This window comes from Sander lucioperca, chromosome 5 (genome assembly GCF_008315115.2).
Source record: "Sander lucioperca isolate FBNREF2018 chromosome 5, SLUC_FBN_1.2, whole genome shotgun sequence".
NCBI classification, from domain to species: Eukaryota; Metazoa; Chordata; class Actinopteri; order Perciformes; family Percidae; genus Sander; species Sander lucioperca.
The window spans coordinates 34,956,304-34,977,268 of NC_050177.1; the positions used below are offsets into that span (position 1 = coordinate 34,956,304).

General features: G+C 39.6%; 1 long non-coding RNA gene across 23 annotated transcripts in view; it reads left to right on the plus strand.

Annotated features, from left to right (window-relative positions):
* The window catches only part of LOC116040461, a 103,183-nt gene that overhangs the window by 60,300 nt on the left and 21,918 nt on the right, over window positions 1-20,965 (plus strand). For 15 of the 23 annotated variants that reach the window (XR_004897351.1, XR_004897347.1, XR_004102676.2 and 12 more), the window contains one exon: window positions 6,807-6,865. This is a non-coding gene — a long non-coding RNA (uncharacterized LOC116040461). The remainder of the gene's footprint in view (window positions 1-6,806; window positions 6,866-20,965) is intronic. The other 8 variants (XR_004897349.1, XR_004897348.1, XR_004102692.2 and 5 more) reach the window with 1 other exon arrangement.

The following is a 20,965-nucleotide window of genomic DNA, read 5'->3' on the forward strand; positions in this document are numbered from 1 at the left end:
CAGGTTTTGCACAATACCTGAAGCTGCGCATCATCTTCTTTTTTTAAACCAAAATAGTCCCACACAAGTGACATACTGTTCCTGTTTGGGACTAAAGTTTCTGTCGAGCCTGAGGCCATTGTACAACAGGTCAAGGTACGGCGTAGCGTTAGCGTACCAAGTTGATGCCTTCTCTGTGGAGTGCAGGCTGCTTTGCTCTCGCGAGTCACGTGACCAAATCACAGCCTTTGCGATTAGGAAATTGTGTTTTAACATATTGCGATATTATTGCAAATGCAATTAATCATTCAGCCCTAGTTTAAAGTACTTTTTACTTAACAGAACTAACATGATATCTGAAAAATGTACAGTACTTATGGTCTTTACAGTTACATTTAGCCAAGAAAAGGTGACTGTGACTCGAGGTGGGTACAGGGCACCTTGAGGTTACCGTCATTTCAGCGGCTGACTGTGACTCAGGTACTGGGGAGATTATGGTCATTTCAGCCGCTATTGCAGTTGAGTTTAGCTGACAAAAGGTGACTGCCCTGCGGCAACGACAGTTAAGTTTAGGCACAAAAACGACTAATTAAGGTTAGAAAAAAGATTTTGGTTTGGGTTAAAACAGCGGTCCCCTTAAGTAGAAGTCCCAGGACACAAACAACCATTTCCTGTTGGAGGTCTTTTGTTTTCTCCTAACTTCTTCCGGGACACAAACTCTGCTCCCCCGCTTGAAAGCCCTGTGTGTGTCAAGTGATGCCCTTATACATCCATAGTGAAAAGGCATATATTAAAAGATTGATTTTGGGATTTTATCAATCAATATCAGATCACTTGAACAAAGATCGATTTGATTTGATTGAATTTACTTGGAGAATCGAATATTTTAACCCAGCCCTAGTTACGGTCAGATATGAGGACGGAAACGCCTGTGGGTAGTATTTCCTGCCACTGCTAGGGGTGCTAATTTATGAAAAGCTCCTATGGGTCGTATAAGAGGATAGGAAGCGCCGTATATCGTCGTATGGTTTGTATAACTTGTTGGCAAACTGTGTCATAGTAACCTAATTTTTTAAACCGTCTGTATTACGGAAAACCAGGTGGATCAAATTATCAACATTTAGAAGAGTTTTAAGATAAGAAACATGTTTGAAAATTGTTTCACTCTCAGACCAGTCCCGCTCTTTTCAGTTCATTTCCTATCATCTGTGTTTCATACATTGAATGATGAGAACTTTATTATACTGCATTACATTGGACCAAAGATTTCAACACGTTTCTCTCACAGTTGTCAAATTTCATCACAGAGAGCTCACAATCACACAGTGTAAAGGGGCCTTAAAAAATGTTAGAGACCTGCTTGAGTTTGAAGGCACAGAAATAATCAATACAGTGCTGTAAATTTGTATCTAAAACATGCATCTTATGGGCTCTGAATGTTGACATGGCCATGTTCTACATTCGGAAACAACCATGCTGCTTCCAGGAACTAAGAAAGGCCAACATGGCTGCCAGACGCTGCATTACATCTTCTGAAAGCCCTCTACATGGCTTTGACATTGGCCTTGGATGTACTAAACAAATGAGGTAAATGCATCCCTCCCCAAGACTTTTTTTCATTTGACTTGAAGACGTGATTGGCATGGCTGCTATTTTTGACTCTGCTCGGCTCTGTGTGGAAAACATTTTTTTAACATCCTTGGCATCTGATCACTGTCCTGAAACCACCTGTAATCATTTAATGCACCGTACTTGTTTAGAAAAAGAAAAGAAAACTCCTTCACACTGCTGTCCTAGAAATTCTCTTTCAACTGCTGTTGTGTATTCTGTTTGAAGCCCAGCTTGACAGCTTCATTTGTGAAGTGTCTCAATTAGGCAGAATATTTCTGCCGACATATCTCAACGCCCAGACTGTCTCACTAGAACATGAAAGCCAGGGCTTAAGGAAGTCATCACACACCTCCAAAGAGAGAGACAGTCACACACTCATGCGTGCACACACATACACATGCAAACACTAAAAATAGAGGCAGCTATCCTACTAACGCTGGTTAATGCTCCTCACCCCAGACAGTTGGATTTGCATATCTTTAATGTGGGTTTTTTTTTTCTCCTCTCTCCTTCCCTTCTCTGTGTTTCTCTTTTTTTCCTTCTCTCTCTGAATTCTGTCTTGTGTGAAACAGTCTGGTCTCCTATAGGAATTCTCAGGAGGGCTTGCAGTGCATGTTGGGAGGGAGCCTTTGTGTCAGAAAAAGCAAGAAAAAAGCAGCCTTTAACAATTGTGGTAATTAGAGATTTTGGAAAGGCGAGACACCCCCAACACCACCTTCCTCTCTTTCTTTCTTTCTTTCTCTCTCTCTCTCTCTCTCTCTCTCTCTCTCTCTCTCTCTCTCTCTCTCTCAGGTCTTTCAGGCCACTGTAATGGTCTCCATCTGGTCTGTGAGGGGGGAGAGAAAGGTATTGAGTCCCTGGGCTGTATAGGACGGCCATCTGGGCCAGGCCACTCCCACAGCTCTGAGGCCACTTCTCAGCTGTCCCAACCGACCAGCCAACAGGCCCACTGGCCTTCTACACCACCTCTAGTGGTATTCCAAAGTTACTAGCCACAAAGCATTTTCGCTAGCCACATTTTTGTTATTGGGAAAATTACATTTGGTGTCGTAGGGTGCCGGCTCGGATGGTGAACGACAATGGCCGTTGGTTGCGTCAACGGCAACCCCAGGGGTAGTTTTAAAAAAGACACCATGTGATGAATGGGCTGAAAGCAACACTTAGATTGCAACAATTTCCCGCAGAGTTGTCAAATTTTTCTACAAACATATTCCACCATATATATTGTAGATACTAGAGTCTCATAGAAATATTACACATAGTGGCTTTAACCTCAGACTTGTTTTGTTAGAGAAACGTGAAAACATTAATTAGTAACCATGTTATACAAAAAAAGCCATCATCGGCTCAATATATTATTGTCATTGAGTTAGTACAGTGTTGTTGTGTTAGACTCTGGGCTGTGCTGTATTTCAGTTCAGACTGCAAATTAAAACAAATAGTACAGATCAAGCTTGTGTTTCTATTAAATAAGCAGACTCTCAAGATGAGGGTTTATAATAATATATGGTAAACGCTTGACCAGACCACTCAAAGAATGTTGAATCAAACACATAACAAAATCTAAGACCCAGAGCTTCAGCTGTTTATTTAATAAATAACCCGCAGCAGTCAAAATGTCTGGCAATCTAAACACAGTTTGATTTCCTTAAGAGCCCTCCAAATATCAACAGTCCATCCTGTTAGAGCTAACTGTATACAGTATATTTATTCATCCCATTTAAAATAGTTTCCTGCTGATCAGTTGGTTAAGTTAATCATTTTAAATAAATCTGTGTCCTGGTATTTGTGCAGAAGATATCAGATTGAAAACATTCAGATTCCCTGAGCATGTTATGTTTACATTTTGTGTAGTAGTGAGTTATTGGAGTGTTCCCTTGCTTAGGTTACAATAATCTTTCTTGGGTCACACAGATGAATAAATCTGACCATAATATATTTGAAAGAAGAGTATTGACAAAATACCCGAGACTCTGTTCAATGACTTCTCCCAGTAACAAATATATTCTGGTTATATGGCTCTTTTAAAAAGTGTTATTAATACAGTATTTAAAGCTGTTATATAATGACAATGTATAGTGTGAAAAGGGTTGCTCGTAGGGACGAAGCTACATTTTTCCTCAGCTCTACAGAGCCGTTTAGCCTCTTTTAGGTTATTGTTTTGGTTTTCTTCTCTGCTGTCTAAAAAAACATCCATTCTGTTCTTCACTGTCGTGCCGTCGTTGGTTGAACGAGCGGCAACCACCTGACTAGCCTCTTGCATTGAGCTTGTGATTTTTAAATGGTAAATGACTTGGCTTCTGGGAAATTGTGTTTGTTAAAGGTGCTCTAAGCGATGTTGGGTGACGTTACTTCTTGTTGACGATCTCAGTATTTTCAAACAAAACAGAGACTAGCTCGCTCCTCCCTCCTCCTCATCCCGTCCCCTCCCTTCTGTGCTTCAGCGCACTATCCCCCGAAAAAAACGCGTGACATCGCTTAGAGTACCTTTAAATGCTAAAAACAGAAATATAAAATAAACAGATAATTTTCCTAAAACCACCATGCTTATCTAGACATGAAGTGTGCCGCATGACATACTATTGATTAAGTAATGCCAATGTGATTTTGAATGAGGTTTTGTTACTTCTGAAAGTTCTGGTTTCACTTAAACTATTATTGCATTGACGATGGTGCTGGTTTTGACCTCTAAGTACAGGTACAGACCAGTCTGTACTTATTAAGATAAGTATTGGACCATGGAGAACCCGTATCACTGCTGGACTAGAGTTGACATGTTTGACATTGTAGTAAATCATACTGGTTCAGTTTTCACTTAATGTAAGTCAATTGATACATGGCATTCCAACCTCTAAAATCTGCATTTTCCCTCCTTTTTGTTGTTATTTCAGACTGCAACTCAAGGTTGACTGAGCACATTTAGCATGAGATCTGCCAGGAGAGTGTAGCTTTCTTTAGAAATGCCAGGCTCTTCTAACAGATTGTTTATTCACAGGTTCTCAAATGGAAATCAGGAAAATTAATTGTAGCTTGTTTGCCACAGCCTTGACATGCTAAACAAAAAAGATGGATATGCTAATGTCTTACAGATAAGGACGTGTTGATAATGGTTCGGTTCAACTTCAGCATCAGGAAATCTTATAGGTTGGCATCAGTTGAATGCACACAGAATAGTCATTTTTATCAGTCTTTAAATTTTTATAGAGTCTTGCAAGGGACATGAGAGATCAAAGCTTTAGTTTGATGCTATAGGCTACCTCTGATACAATAATTAAACTCATATCTCTATGTAAAATATGCATGAATTGAGTGTAGGTATGTACCCCATATGTATTACATTCCACCCAGTTTGTCCGTCACTGATTAGCCCCATCTGTTAGTCTGTCTTTGCCTTTAGCCTCCGTGTGTCCTGTGTGTTTGATGTTGCCTCTGTCTGTCTGTCTGTCTGCGGTCTGTCTGTCTGTCACCCCTGACTTTCCCTCTCTGTCTCACAACAGTCATACAAGCTATACAGCCTCCCAGCCAGTGGAAGAACGTTGGGCACTGTGCCAGTCAGCCGGGGCGCCAGTTGGGCAGTACATCAGTAGCATTAAAGACATGTTATCCACCCGAGTGTATTTGCCTGGCTTAGAGCCCTGATCCCCTGTCCGAGCCCCCCCATGTTGCCCCTCGACTCACTCAGGGGCCTTGGGTAAAAGTGCAGAGTTCCCTTCTTGCTTTATCAGCATGGCACCCAGGCATCCAGCCTGCTGCTTTAGGTCTTTTAAAACACGTACACAAATAAATGAGGAGGGTGCTGGAAATAACTACTTTCTCATCTTCAGCCAAGCTGCCCTGCTAGTCAGGTCATTGTCTTTAAAGGGACAGGGGACCAGAGAAAGCAGGCTGCTGCTGACCTCCACGCAGTTTTTCTTCATTTAGCCCTCTTGTAATATCAAAAAGATGAAAGGTTTCACAGAGGCTTTAAAAGACTGTTTGTTTCCTGTTATACTTAGCCAGATAATGGACTTGGTTCTTTTTCATCACAGCTAAAAATATTGCAGTTGCTCTTTTGATTTTGAATATACAAGATCCGTGCTGTGTCTTGTTCTGATTCTATCTGTTTTTATATAACGGACACTGCTTTATGGATCTACTGTTATTATTGCTGTTGAGTGGTTTGAAGTGTCACTGCAAGGGTCAGTTCTGAAGCACAAAGTAGCAGTCAATAACCTTGGGCACATAAACACCATTTCTATCCCTTTAGCGGTTCCATATTAGCCTGATATTTACACCAAATTTCCATTACATTCCCACTCCATTATTCAGTATGCCTTTGTTGAGCCTTTTAATTGTGTGTGTGTGTGTGTGTGTGTGTGTGTGTGTGTGTGTGTGTGTGTGTGTGTGTTTGTGTTTGTGTGTGTGAGACTAATGTATCTGGCCAAGTATGTCATACACTCTAAGGCTATACGTTAGCTAGAGTTCAGGTAGCATAACATTACAAAGAACAACATTTGGTGTTTAGAATACATGTTTCTTATGCAAAGAAAAATAATAGATAAGGTAGAGCCAAAAATATTTAGAGTTCCCTGCTGCCATGATAAGCGGTGGAAAATGGATGGATGGAGGGTTTTGAATTTCAATCAATGTTGACATACCCGTCACAGTGGTGTCCAGAGATTGGCCCAAAAGTAGTCTCCATATGGCAGCGGGTGGGAAAGGGAAATGGAGCAGGTGTAGCTAAATCACACAAACTTATAGCAATGTTTTGTAGCTAGAAGGTAATATTAGCAATGTTAGTAACTTCACTGTCAGAGCAACATTAGCTACATTAGCTTTTTGTCAAAGACATCTAAATAATCTGCTGATGTTTGCTAATTTGGCACTACTAGAAAGGTTTACAATCAGAGGTGTTTGACATAATTTTTACATAATTTAGCTAACTTAGCTAGTAAGCTGAGCTAGTTTAGTTTATAATGATACTGGCATAGTGTGTAGAATTGCTTTTCTTAATCATCCAAAACATATTTATCTTCCGCTCTAGTGTAGAGCCATTCTTATCTTATCTGTCGATTTGTCATTAGGAAAATCAAAATCTTCATTCCACATGCATATCACTCGAAGTGATTGAGTTTCTAGATATTAAGATGGGTTTTGGATATGGAACATAACTTGTCCAAAGTTGTAGGTTACATGTGTGGTCTGGGTGCATTAACTTCAATTGTTTCTGTTCACAGCAGTAATCATGGAAGACTTTGCTGCTGAAGACAAGGACGTGTGAGGGGTTACACAAAAGGTAAGGCAATTATCTTCACCTTATTGAATGGCTGAAAAATCTCCACTTTGACAGCTCACACCTGATCCACCAACATGTAGGCGTTCAACCTTGAAAGTACCGTATTCACTGATTTGGAATACTGGCTCATACAAACATGAAAATCAATGGCTTTGTTGCTTTAAAAATGAACCACCCACACATCTTTTTAATTAGAGTTTGGTTTCACAAAGACATGTAAGACTGGTCTGTTGAATTAAATCCGTTTTTAATTAGCTCGTAGACTTGTGTAATGTGAGGTAGTTGGACAAAAATAAAGACAAATTTTAAGCCTAGAAAGTTTCCCCCTTCTATCCCAGGATATGTCTAAACCGAGAACCTGCTGACACTCACAGTCAGTAACACCTGCTGACAATTGACAAAAAAGTGGAAAACTGCTCAATTTGTGGTTCGGTACAAAATGATGTAGAGCAAGTAATACTGTAATAGGTTACAATGTAAAGAGACAGCAGTAGCCACTTGGAATCTGTAATTGCTTCACTCATTACCAAATTTACATAGTAAAACATTCTTGTAAATGTTAAATTCCACAAGGCACACATATTCAACTGGAGCGACTGGAGCTTAGCAGCTTCAAGCTGGAGCTCATTCAGCCATGTTTTAACTTTGAAAAGTCTAAGGCTGGAACTTCTCTCTTTTAACCTGCTCTGAAGAGGTATAAAATGTTCACAATACTAACAAAGCACATTGATGTCAAGTGACCGTGTGTGTGTGTGTGTGTGTGTGTGTGTGTGTGTGTGTGTGGCCCAAAGGTGCTGTACAGTACAAAGATTTCCATGCCAATGGCATTCCCTGGGAGAAAGCAAAGAAGCAGTGTACAGTGGGGGGCGTTAGGAGCCCACACCCTCTTGGGGAGCAATAAGGATCCTGCATTAGTCCCATTTAAAACATTAAACCATACATGCAAAGGCTGGGTGGAGGCAAGAATTAAAAAACAGAGGAGGGAAAGAAGTAGAAGAAATAAGAAACCATAAAGGGGCGCTATGCAGTTTTGGCCATTTCTTCGCTGTTTTCTCGCTTATTGCTTGCAGGTTTCTCTATAGAGCTCCCCCTACAGCTTCAGAATAGATATTTGGCAGCTCCTATGTTTACTTGTGTCTGACTCCTCGCTCGGTCAGTCTGCCGTTTCCTCTTTCTCTGTTCCTCCGACAATGCTTTTCTAGCTTTCTGTTTCTTTTTTGCCGGCTCAGCCATGACGATAGTGTTAAAAACTCCATCGCTCCCTTGTTAGCCAGTTCCTGCACATCGCGAGACCTGATATCACGCGATACTTCCTGACGCTGAGGCCGGAGGCTCGCCGGCCGAAAGTTGCAAGGGTGGTTTTTCCGCTCACAGGCGCTAGGGGGACGCGAGACGACCACCATTCAACTCGAAAAAATGTCATATAACCTCCGAAGCTGTTCAGTCAAGGTAAATTAAGCTAAAAAAACTGCATAGTTCCCCTTTAATACTTAGATTTTTGCCAAGAGGAATGGGGTTCTAGTTTTCAAGTCCACCATTTTGAGAGTTTCTCCCTGAATACGTCACATTCAAGTTTAATTTGTAGCCTTTAATTTACAAGTCTATGTCATTTATAAAAGACAAAATGCCACATTCTTCCTCTTATGAATGAGAAATGAGCATTCAAACTCACCCTTGCTTATTTCAATTTACTGAGTTTGCTTCTACAGCCTTACTTGGGCTGGTATGACTAGTAACCTTTTTCTTTGTTAGCAAACTTTAGGTGAATATTGCTGTATAACAGAAATATTTGAGTCATTCCAATGACTTTAGGACTCTTCTTTCTACCCTTGTGCTACTGTTACAGTAGGTTTTCATATGTAGTACTATCCCATAATTGGCACCTACTCAAAAGTTACACAATCTCACTTTAAAGCTTTAAACTGGGAAATGATAAAACTGGATGTTAATTGTGGACCACACCGAAGTCAAGTAGCCTATGCCAACCCATCGCCACAACTTTATACTGGACTGCACTATGAGACCATTACTGGACTTCCTGCAATGGCATTGAATCATTGAAAGTAATTACTGTTTTGCCAATGAGTTCATGGGGAATTATGTTTCCCCAACATCTAATTGCTAATAACTCATAGTAGCAGATTGGGTTAGAAGATGAGTCATACTGTATGTCAAGGGTTTGGCTCGATCCTGTTTATGAGACGTTTTAAGATTTAGAATTTTCTTTTGTCATTTCACGTATACGAAGATAACTTTTAAGGCCTTCCTTACATGAAAACAAATGCATGTGTAATTTGTGTTCAAATGTCTACGACTGAGTTATGGGGTGGATGAATTCGTCATAAAAAGTGCGTTACTTTGACACAGGACACCACTGTTCGTTTTCAGTTTCCACATTCAAAATGAGTTTCTTTTCACCATTATCATGATCACCTAACTGTAACCAAACTGTTATTTCTGTAACCATAATGATGGCAGATAATAAAATACTCATAAATAATTGTTAACAGACATTAGTAACAATTTACAATTGTAATGCAATTACAAACAATGTCGTCCTGCTGTTAGGAGTGTCAGATCAGAAAAAAAAACTTTTTTGAAAGCAATGACAAATGGCATGTTTTGTCATTTAGTTTGGAGGACTTATTGAAAACTTGAGAACAGAATTTTCTTTTTTAATCAGGTGAACCTTTCTTCAATCATCTCAATTATTGGGGACAAGATGTGCTGTTAAATTGTAATTTAGGCAGGTATGGATGCATTGTAAACTTTTCTTTTGCAGTTTGGTTCTAGGTCTTTTTTACTGGTCTGTCCCATCTCACCAAAACATATTTAAGAGACAACAATGCAATGCCAAATGTCCTCTCTCTGTGTGTTTAGTCTTCATGGTGGAGGGACTGACATTAAGTATTCCTAAAAGCTCACTTTGACTGCTGCTGTTTCCGTTGCCTTATATATTTGTCTCTTTGAATAGTCTTTTACAACAAGTCTACAAGTTTTTTTCAGTTTTTTAATATCATTAAAATATTGTCATCAATGTTATGTTAACCTTTACCATCATTCATTTAAAAACAGACAATGTTTCACTTTTTTTTGGCTTAAAGAGCTGGAGGAAGTCATAGACAACACTTTTCCTCTTTTCTGTCTTTGCCTTCCTCCCTCACCCGTTATCTGTCTATGAAATTAAGTGCATCACAATGTTCCCATATGGCCAAATGCACCAGAGAACTCAAGTACTTTGCATGATAAATGATACACAGTTGGAGAACAAGTACAGCTGTAAAATGCTCTCCAGTGATGAATTGGGTTTTTTATTATAAAGGGCTGATATCGACCTTTTATCAAAAGGTGTGTATCATCCAGTCACTGTTGTCCACGTATGAAATCACAAGTGTGATGCAGCTTTATTAGTTATATATTTATTGCAGTGTTGATTACTCCATAGGATCAGAAGGATGCATTACATCATTTTTTCTATTCGATTGAATTGATGCATCATTTGACCAGATTCCACTGACATACACATTTACTGGACATCCTACTTTGGTGAAAACTCTTGTCAGCCAGCTGTAGATGAATGCTGAAGCCAAGGCAGATTGTGTAAAGGGGTTAGCTTCCCAGACCTCTCATTTAACAGCTTGTTTGCCTGTGGAGAAAATGGCAGGGCACAGCTATAGAAGAACACACATTTTGTTTCATTAAATGAAAACTGTAATACATTCTACAATTTAAACATATATATTATATATATATAAATAGATCATCCAAACTATAGCTTTAAGCCTTCAAAAACTATATGTCCGAGGGAGTCTCCATATTTGCATTTCTCCTGACCTGCATTGCTCCTCTTTTTCTCTTTGCCTTCCTCTTCCCCTCCTCGAGTCTCCAAGGCCTCTTTTACTATTCCCTCTGTCCTCTGCCTTCCTGCTGTTCCTCCTCCCTCTTCTTTCAATCTCTGTCTCACTTTCTCTCCCTTTCTGTCTTCTCTTCCATTTATACCAGAAGGCATCCCTATCCCCCCTTCCTTTTAGCTCCTTGTACTCCTTTTTTATTTTTTTTTTATAAGTAATGCAGCCTGCCGCTCTGCCTACATCTGCAGCCGCTGCTGAGCCATCTTCTAAAATTCCTGGCATGTTTCTTCTGTGTGCCTGGCATCCTCTGGCTGGCTGTCTCCACTCAGGATCCAGCAGCATAAATTACACTGTGTCCTCACACAACCTATGCACATAGTTAAATTCTAAGGCACACACTATATCCTTTAAACGTCTATTAGCCAGTATTTTTACATGCTGAACAAAAAAGAGCAGTAGTGTTTCATAATGTGCCAGCTTTATTGTCTTAAGTATGTTTATTAGAGGCTGTGAAGACATGGCAGGTGTAATATCAGGATTAAATCATGTATACATCATAGACTTGCACAGGATAATTGCAAATACAAGGTTTTGGCAGATAAATAATATACAGTATGTCTCCAATAATAACAGCATACATGCAACTTTGCTTACCTCTTCCATTGAGCCATGCACATGTGGACCATCGTTGCATGTGTTTCTTAACAGCATGTGAATTCCATTACTAAATAGGTAGCCTTCCAAGTGTTATTTATTTCTCTGCTTCTCCTTTATTTTATTTAGCAAAGACCACCCTTTCACTACAATAGCCTCCTAGCACATCATGTGGCCTTCTGCCATTTAGATCTACAGGGAGGACTTTCTGGCAAGACTTTAGTCAAATCTCCCACTGTATTGAGCTGTATCACAGTTTGATTAAAGCAGACCTGATTTGGATAATCCAAGGAGGCCATTCACAGATACTGCACTCAGTACGAGGGCGTTCACAATTAATGATTCACAATTAACAGTGAAATTGTGATTTAACAACTTCAGTGATAATATCTTCACCCGGAGAGGTATTTGTTGCGTGCCAGAAATATTTGCCAAAATCATACGATAGGCTGTGTAATGCTGGATTCGTAACACAGGAAAACAGACAGTGAGCATTACTGCTCATCAAGCAAAATAGGCAACATACAACACCTTGAGCAGTCCATCTTTGTGACCTCCCCCCACCTCGGCTCTTCCTTCAAGCTTCTGTGTCTGTTATTAAAAGGTGCCTCATGAAGGCAAGTTTATCAAGATCTATCACTGAAGTGAATAAGGAGCAGCAGCAGACATCATTCTGTTTTAAATAAGTAGACTTGATGGTTTTAGTATCGGTAGGATCAGGCTTAACTTGGACTGAAAAAATATAAACTGTCAGTGCAATCCATTTTCTATTTCCTGCAGTCTGGGCTTAAACTCCCAGCCGGGTTACTGGCTCAGTAACCGGAGAAATAATGATGCCCGACAGCTCCACCACAATTCTCTATACAGTACTTTTTTTTTTTTTAAAAGATAATTTTTTTGGCATTTTTAGGCCTTTATTTGACAGGACAGCTGAAGACATGAAAGGGGAGAGAGAGGGGGGGAATGACATGCAGCAAAGGGCCGCAGGTCGGAGTCAAACCCGGGCCCGCTGCGTCAAGGAGTAAACCTCTATATATGGGCGCCCACTCTACCAACTGAGCTATCTGGGCGCCCCATACAGTACATTTTTTGTACATGTTTTCTTACAGATTAATTTTTGATATGTTTAAGTAAAGGTTCATTTGAAATAACATTTCAGAAACAAATGCCACTGATGAAAATCTCTTTTGCAAAATTAACATGTTACCACGTTCTGCATCGTTACAGTAGTTACTTATGATGCTTATCCAGTAAATACAAGGTCTGGCTAACTATCAATTAGTAACAATAATTTAAGGGCTCAGTATTCTTCAAACAAAGTGCTTGTCAGATAGTCAAAAAGCCCCACTTTCCACACATTTCAGATGTCAGATTTTTATAACTTTCCGAAACAGATAATAACAGTTAACAGTTACGGCTACTTCAATTTCAACTGTTATTTTTAAGCTTTATTTCCATTCTCCACATCACTACTTCAGTGACTTTTTGTGTGTATAACTTAACAACAGGGTGCGCTGTTATCCCCATTCGAACAATTATCATGTCTCCCCCTCTCTATGATGCAGGCTTTACACCCCATCTTCAAGTGTGTCTATTCTGAACAGTTATGAACTCCTTTGCCTTCAGACGTGGTCTGATGACGTGTTGTACGTACTACTTTTTTCCAAAAATCTCCCCGATCTTTAGGACTGAAGGCACTTCAGCTAGGAGCAGTTTGGTATTTTCCTGAACTTGAAATTTGCTTTGCTCATCTGTGAGGTATTTTCATGCCCAGCGTGGCTAACACACCGAGTAAAGGTAAAAGGTGAGGCACAAACAAGTGAGACTTTCATTCAAATAAAGCAGTTTTAAAAGAAAGTTGTTTTGGTCTTGTACATTACTAGGGCTGCAACTAACGATTATTTTCATAGTCGATTAATCTGTTGATTTTTTCATACTTGTTTGGTCTATAAAATGTCAGAAAATGGTGAAAAGTGTGGATCAGTGTTTCCCAAAAGCCCAAGATGACGTCCTCAAAAGTCTTGTTTTGTCCACAACTCAAAGATATTCAGTTTACTGTCACAGAGGAGAGAAGAAACTAGAACATATTCACATTTAACAAGCTGGAATCAGAGAAGTTTTACTGTTTTATCATAAAAAATGACTCAAACCAATAAATTGATTATCCATATAGTTGCCGATTAATTTAAGAGTTGACAACTAATCGATTAAACCATTAATCGTTGCAGCTCTAGACATTACATTTCCTTGAGAAGCCCAAACTCAAATTGTCAAGGCTTTTTTGTTATGCTACACTGTAATTGGCACGGCTGTTGCAGATCTATTTGACAAGTAATCTGACTGGTTGAGTAGATAATGAGTCATCATCACACCCTCGGATCTATATAGCAGCCGTTTTGCTCATAGCGCCTCTGCGCCTATTTCAACCAAAATAACAGGTGCACTTGAAGGCGCCAACCACTTCACACTAATCGTTGTGTTTGAGCCATTCAAATTGGGCCCCTAGCCTCAAAGTGAAACATGAAGCCATCATGTTCCAGCTACCTGCCCCCTGATTGGTTGTGAGATTTTACGATCAGCATACCATACCATCAAATGTTTGCTAGTTGAATTCAGAACATATAAGCTATTTGTACAGTAACCATTATAGTGCTTTCCATTTACCTCGGAACTCAGAAGCTGAAGCCGAGAATGACGTCACACCTGAGTTGAATAGATCCATTTACAACTCGGATTTTCATTGTTTTCATTAGCTCTAGCCAGGTTAGCCATTGTTAGCAATGCTAGTATATAACAATGCGTTACGCTGTTTTTTGTGCATACAAACAGCGTAACATGTCCACAGATAAGAATATGGACAGCACTGCGTGTGCGACTGATTTAGCGAGACACAAATTACACAGAAGTGCTTATAATTGTACGTTACTACAGCTTTCACAACGGTTGGATTTTTATCTCGGGGTACTCGGTGGTTGCCTGATTATTTGGTGCCACGGCGAGTGTGTTAAGAACATAACATGTCTATGTGTTGGTTGTGACTTTGGTGCAGGAGACAAGAGTTCACACCTTGCCAAAAACCTTCCATTGACATTCACATGTTAATTAACTGTAATCTGATTTTAAGATTTATGGGTATGTTTTCATTACCTAATCATAACCACGCCTTTACTATAGTTTATTTGCCTTATTTTCCCCTTACCTTAGCCATACCATAGCTGCCATGTGCAAACATTGTTTAAAGAGGATTGTTTTGAGAGAATTAAAAAAAACATGGTAGCCTTGAACAGTGAACAGAGTTTTGCAGAATCATCCAATAACGATGGTCTTGAACAATGGAGTTGTATATCTGCAAAATGGAGAGATGAAAGAAGGCTGTCAGACACTGCTTATGAACCCAGCATAGTTCACAACTCCCCCGATGATGATAGACAACCTCAACTTGGTTCTATTAGCTTTGGCAAATCTTGCAGCAGGGAGCCTAGTATCTACTTAATTTTAAAGTACAGTCCTGAGTGCATAAAAACAGGCAGGAATTGCGTACCCACATAACAGGGGTCACCATCTTCCACAGTGGAAAGAGCTTCTTGGCATTCATCTTGTGGGATGTTTGTATACAAGGATTGCCTCCTTTTCTAAAAGAATTGTCTCCATTTCACTTTATTCTGGCCTTAAAGTATAACCCTGTTCTCTCCTTTTTGACAATCAGACATTTATCTTTGCGTTTCTCTCTCTCTCAGGGTCAATGCCAGACTCCCTTGCTGCTGATTCTCTCAAATTTTTGTCAGAAAACTTGTTGCTCAAATGTCACATGTACTTTCTGATGAATCCCAATGCCACGGATTTTTGATCGTTTTTTTTTTCTTTCTTCTATTTCCTACCGTGAGATGCATTTACACTGCTTTAATAATCAACAGTAAATGAGCAGGCTTTTAGACACATTCAGGTATGGGAAGTGATTTTAGTAGGCTCTAAAGCAATAAATCTCATCTTAAAACAGAACGATGAACAAAAGCACAGATTTTCTCTCTTGTATTCATCTCACAACTCTGCAGCAGCAGCACCCCTTGACAAATGCATGATGGGTGTTGGTCCCCCCCCCCGGAATTGTCAAAAGAAATGTTGAAAGCGTCAAAAAAGCGACAAAAACGTTGAGTTTTTTTTTACAACTATGTTTTTTTCCCAAATGATATATAGGCATTCTGTTATTACATTGTTTGAAAAATAGTGCATATAGCTGCCGTAAATGGAGCATGCCCCAGCACACCTCTAGATTTGAGCCGAGCCCTGAATGTTTACAATGTCTGGCTCCGCCCTTGGTCAGAGATGAAACAGAACTTTGACCGGATGACTCAAATGCTTTTACGTTAAGGTTATCTTTAATGGAGCAAAGATCACAAAAACAATGTGCACATAAGAAATAACCCTTAAATTAATATTAATTCACATATTTATTCAGCCAAATCAATTAAACCCTAAGCAGTGTCGAAACGATTTGATTGGAAAATGTAGCCCATGTTGGTAATAATCGTAGAGGAGGATAAGTCCAGCTGCTGTAGTAAAAGGAGTGCAGGCGATCCCAGGGTGCTGGCAGGACCATGCTGTGACCTGCAGGGAAACACTGCAGCGTCCATTTCATACTGGAGCATGCTGGGTTACGCTACATTCCGGATCACAGTAAATTTTACTGCCTCACAGACTACTTCAAGCTGCAATTGCTTACAAAGTTAAATCAAAGCCCTCCTGTGTGATTGGACAGTGGTAAAAATTCTGCCTGAAATTTGATTGGTCACATGCAGTTGTCTGCCTCAAAAACTGGTCTGCATGGCTCTGCTCACAGGCAGATTTGTCCAAAGGGCTGTGGGGTTTTGCTGGCCAATCACAGTTTAAAAAACCACAACAAAAGCACAGAAAACACCAGTTGTGAACCATTACTTTGCAATTCAGATACTATATGGATAACTATATTTAAATGCAGCTCAGTTTGATTAAAAAAGTTTTAGCTATTGTTTTCTTACAGCATTTTAATCGGCAAAAGGCTGCAGCTCTTTGGGCTAAAAATAAAAACATGTTAGATTAATTTTACAGTATGCCATTTTATGATCGCCTCTTAAGTAAATATCAAACAATACACAGTCAGGAGTACTGCAATCTCTGTAAGGATGTTTTAATTGGCGTTTCGAAAACATTTAACAAATGGGGTGTTTCGCCCTGCCTTGAACTGCTAACCAACATTTAAAAAATGCCATTATAGTGTGTTTCAGTGGAGAGTTTCGGTGTAACATGATGGTGAAAAGACTTTTCTTCCATTCTGAAGTAACCCCTGGAATCTTGTTAGACATGTTTCAGTGATAACATTTTTTTGTAAATTATTGTAAAAGGACTCTATTCACCTTTTCAGCATTTTGTGACCTTTCCATTGTCATCAATTTATTGTCTAACAAAATGTAGATTTCGGTGTTGCCCCTCAAGACCAAGTTGAATGTGCACTTAAGAACTTAATTAAGTGTCTCAAACTTAAGCTGAGTTGTTAACCATTTATTATTTCAGTGTTAACAATTTAATCTGACAAAGACCGAAATATGAATGTATAAAGTTCAGATATTAGTAATTTAGTTTGTCCATTATATCCCAATCAGGTCGGAACCTGATCTATATTAGATTTTACATCAGGGGTAATACCCAACGTTGTACGTCCTCTGACTGTAATGGATGTTTTTTTTAAGTTCTTTCTTTCCTCCTCCTTCCTCCTTCTTAGTCGATTTGGTTGTCCAGATTCACACACATATCAAACTTATTTTAACATTTGGTTGATTTGGCAGCTGTTTGTCTTTTTTTTATGTCATTGGTTACACAAATATCCCCAGCTCCAATCTCTTTAGCAGTTTCTATCTTTACCAGTCGTTTAATACTGCCACATTTATTGAAAACGGCAAACAAACACCTACGTCATAGGTGTCATACTGTCCGGTTACTAAATGTTAATACCTGTCAACCGATCAGATTCAAGAATTCTTGTTGGCCATGGTATGAAGTAGAATGGTGTGTTTTTTGGCAAAGTTTCTTTAAATAAAAATCACAAAATTACTATTTAAATGCTATATTATCCATATAGAAGTGTGAACACGCCATAACAAGTCATAGTTCAGTGCTGCTGTCAGCATATGTTCTTTTTTCCTTTGGAAGCCATCATGAAAAAGGGCACATTTAAATAGAACTATTCAGTTCATTCTATGAAAGCCTTCATCCCTGTTTAAAGCACTGAACCAATAATCGGCTCAGTGTATCATAACTCTCCATGCAGGCTTGCAAAAATCATAATTTTTCGCCTCCAAACCTCCTTAAGCCCCACAGCTCCTTTGATCGTCATAAAAATGTAAGGCATTGTCATTCACAAGCATCGTTTTCATATTTTCAACATGTTATAAAAGGACCTCCCACAGGCTGGAGCTGTTGATGCTACCTGACAGGCATGGCCAAGCACCAAATGAAGACTGGAGAGGGTGCAGTTCAGCAGGAGCTTTTATTTTCATAGTAAATGTACTACTTCCTGTGAGAATTAAAACAATCTTCAAACATTATAATCCTATTAGGAGCAGAGATTAATGTTTTACGATATAATCATCTATTCTATTTACAAAAATGTCATTAACTCTACACATGCCCCATTAAATATCTTGTATTTTATTGTAACAATTAGCATATACTTATTGTTCTTATCATGCACTTATGAGCACTGCTTCAAAAAGTGTTATCGGAGCTTCTTTCCGGCTCTCTGCTCTGCACAGCAGGCTTTGATTTTGCTCCTTTGCTTTCACTAAGCTTATCGGCAACTGGCACAAAGTGAGCCATTGCTGCAGCGCCGTCCAATCGGCTGCAAACACACACTCTCCACTTCCTGGTCTTTATCGACCCATGACATTTGATTGGACTGAGAGTAGCACAAATGCCCCCTTCCTATCATCCACGCTTTGTCGTTCTTTTCTGAAATGGCTGACAGGTTTATGTTTATTCTTAATATGTTATCATGTGTTTATTTTATAATTCACACACTTCACATTTCTTGAAAGGTAGAACAAATAAGATACAACAAAGATACAACAAATGAGATACAACTTTAATGATGATGAGGACCAATTACGGCAGGGAAATAAAAACAGATAAAATAGAAAATATAGAACATAAGTGATTTTAAACCATAAGAATCTGAGAAATATGGTTTATTTCATTATAATGATGTGTCTCTCAGGCAGACAGACTGGTGGACAGGACAGACAGCAGACAGCATCGGTAATGGCACTCTGCTTTCAGCGCCAGCACCAGCTGTGCCCGATCCAAATGGGCAGGGACAGCAACTCAGGCCAAGCAGGGTCAGATGAGGACACAAACACAGAGCAGGGAGGGGGTTGTGGGGATGGGTGGAGGGGTGGGCAGAGAGATAGAGAGAAGAGGAAGAAAGGCGAGGAAGGCAAAAGGGATTGTGAGGAAGAAGGGAGGGAGGGAGGGAGGGAGGAGGAGAGGAGAGAATGAGGGAGCGTTTGGCACGATGAGGGAAACAAAAGAACAGCAAGAAAGGCAAACAAAAGGCTGGGCGGCAGGGTTAGACCAATGAATCTGCTTGCTGATACGTGAAGCCAATAATGACTTTGTGGTAAACACAGATGACACAAACTCATCACTTACCTCCAATATGATTGATTTGATGCAGATTGTTTGTATTACATTATATCTGACTGAGTATAAATGACTGTTGCATTCTGTTTTAGGTGCTCAGTTTGATTTACACAGATTTCGGTACCAATATCTTATTTATGGGAAAAGAAGCATGCCTTTCTGCAAACCCCTTTTTTTATTTAACAAAAGAAGCTTTCTCCAGTTTCTCGTTCTCCAGTATTGCATGCTGTCTAAACAAAGTGGCCGTGCAATAACTTTGGCTGCTGTAAAGCAGCCTTAAAATTATGTCTACATTGGACGATTCTGCAACTCATAATTTGCATCCAATGCCAACTTTCAGTCCCAATTCAGGATGTAGTGTGAACTATATGTGACAATCCGAAGAGCAAGGGTGTGGAGGTTGTTCTTTCACAGACCTGAACGTTTGCCTTGTTATCGACTGTATCCATGATCTTTCCTTACACACGTGTTTATTGCCTATTTCTAACTATAACCCAGTCTTGACGAAATGATTTAGTTGCCTAACCCAGGCATAATATTAACTACAGTATGTTTGCCATAGCCACAATCAATCCCTAACCTTAACCATACTGTAGTTGCCAGATACAATACAAAGCAAGAATTCTAAAGATGTTGGCAGTGGATGTAAATTAACATAATTGAACGTAATTTGGGCTTTTGCAGATGCCCATTTTTGTCTGGTGATAAGGTTGATAACATAATTTAAACGGTATGCCTCACTACATGTAGGGCACACAACTTAGTGCTGTATACATGGCACTGAGCGTTGGCATGCGGCGTAGATTGGGGTGTGCGTAACCGTCCAAAGCGAACGCAATTCCTAGGGCTACTGGACTGGCTAAGAATAGTTTTCTATAGATGAGAAGTAACTTCTAAGAAACTGAATTTATAGTCTATGTGGTTGGGAACAAGGTGGAAGTTCCCTCATAATCACATCTAAATAAAATTAATTCTTTATTAGTTCACTCTTGCATGAATCTTTATCGACCAGGAGGACTGACTTGTTCCAGTTCCTATCTACACTTCCCATCATGTCTGCCTGCAGCTCCAAATTCAATCCGCTTAGCTTTGTCTTTTCCCAGCACCACAGAAAGATTCCCGAGACTGGAGCCAAACGAGATCACTGATAAACGTTAAAACCCTTATGAGGAAAATACTGTCGGAGGGGAGACTACACGTCCAAGCCAACAGGTGCTGACTAGTGGCCTTTACACAGGGGTCTTTTCTTCCCTAGGAGTCTATTGCAAAAGAATAAATTAGTGACCATGCAATTAATTAGTGACCGTGCAATACAAGAATGTTAAGGAGCCTAGCATCCCAATGAAGATAAGTTAATTATGTGGTGGTCCTCAGCAGGTGCTCCTCTGCTTTTATGACTGGCATCAGTGATCCTGATTTAGTAAATATTTGAGTCATGCTTTCCTAGTGGTAGTAGAATCCTGACTATACATATGTTTGCAGCTTGGCTTTGGATTTTCAATCCTTTCTACTCGCATTCTGAAGGTTCAATTGTCTAACTCTCCTTGATATCTCCGTGGTATATTCCACCTGGGACATTCAATGCATTCCAAAAGTTATGTGTCATGTGTATGGCGTTTTAATCAGTCTTAAAAGCTGCACTGTTCACGTGCAGGTGCCTGGGTTTTATGTGCGCCGGTTTTGTGACCAATTCAACTCCATATTTTTGGTGATTAACATTGTAGTGTATTGTAATTCAACCTTACCGGCCTCGTTTATGTCCAAAAGTGATTTCTTACTTACTGAAACGTCCACAGAATAACCTGCAGATCTTTTGTTGCTGCACCACATTCTGGTTTATTGAGGTTTCTGTGGTGGAGAGATTAGTCTCTTTGCTTTGCTGTTGGGATTTTTGTTGATTGTCAGTGCAAAATGACAAAGAAAT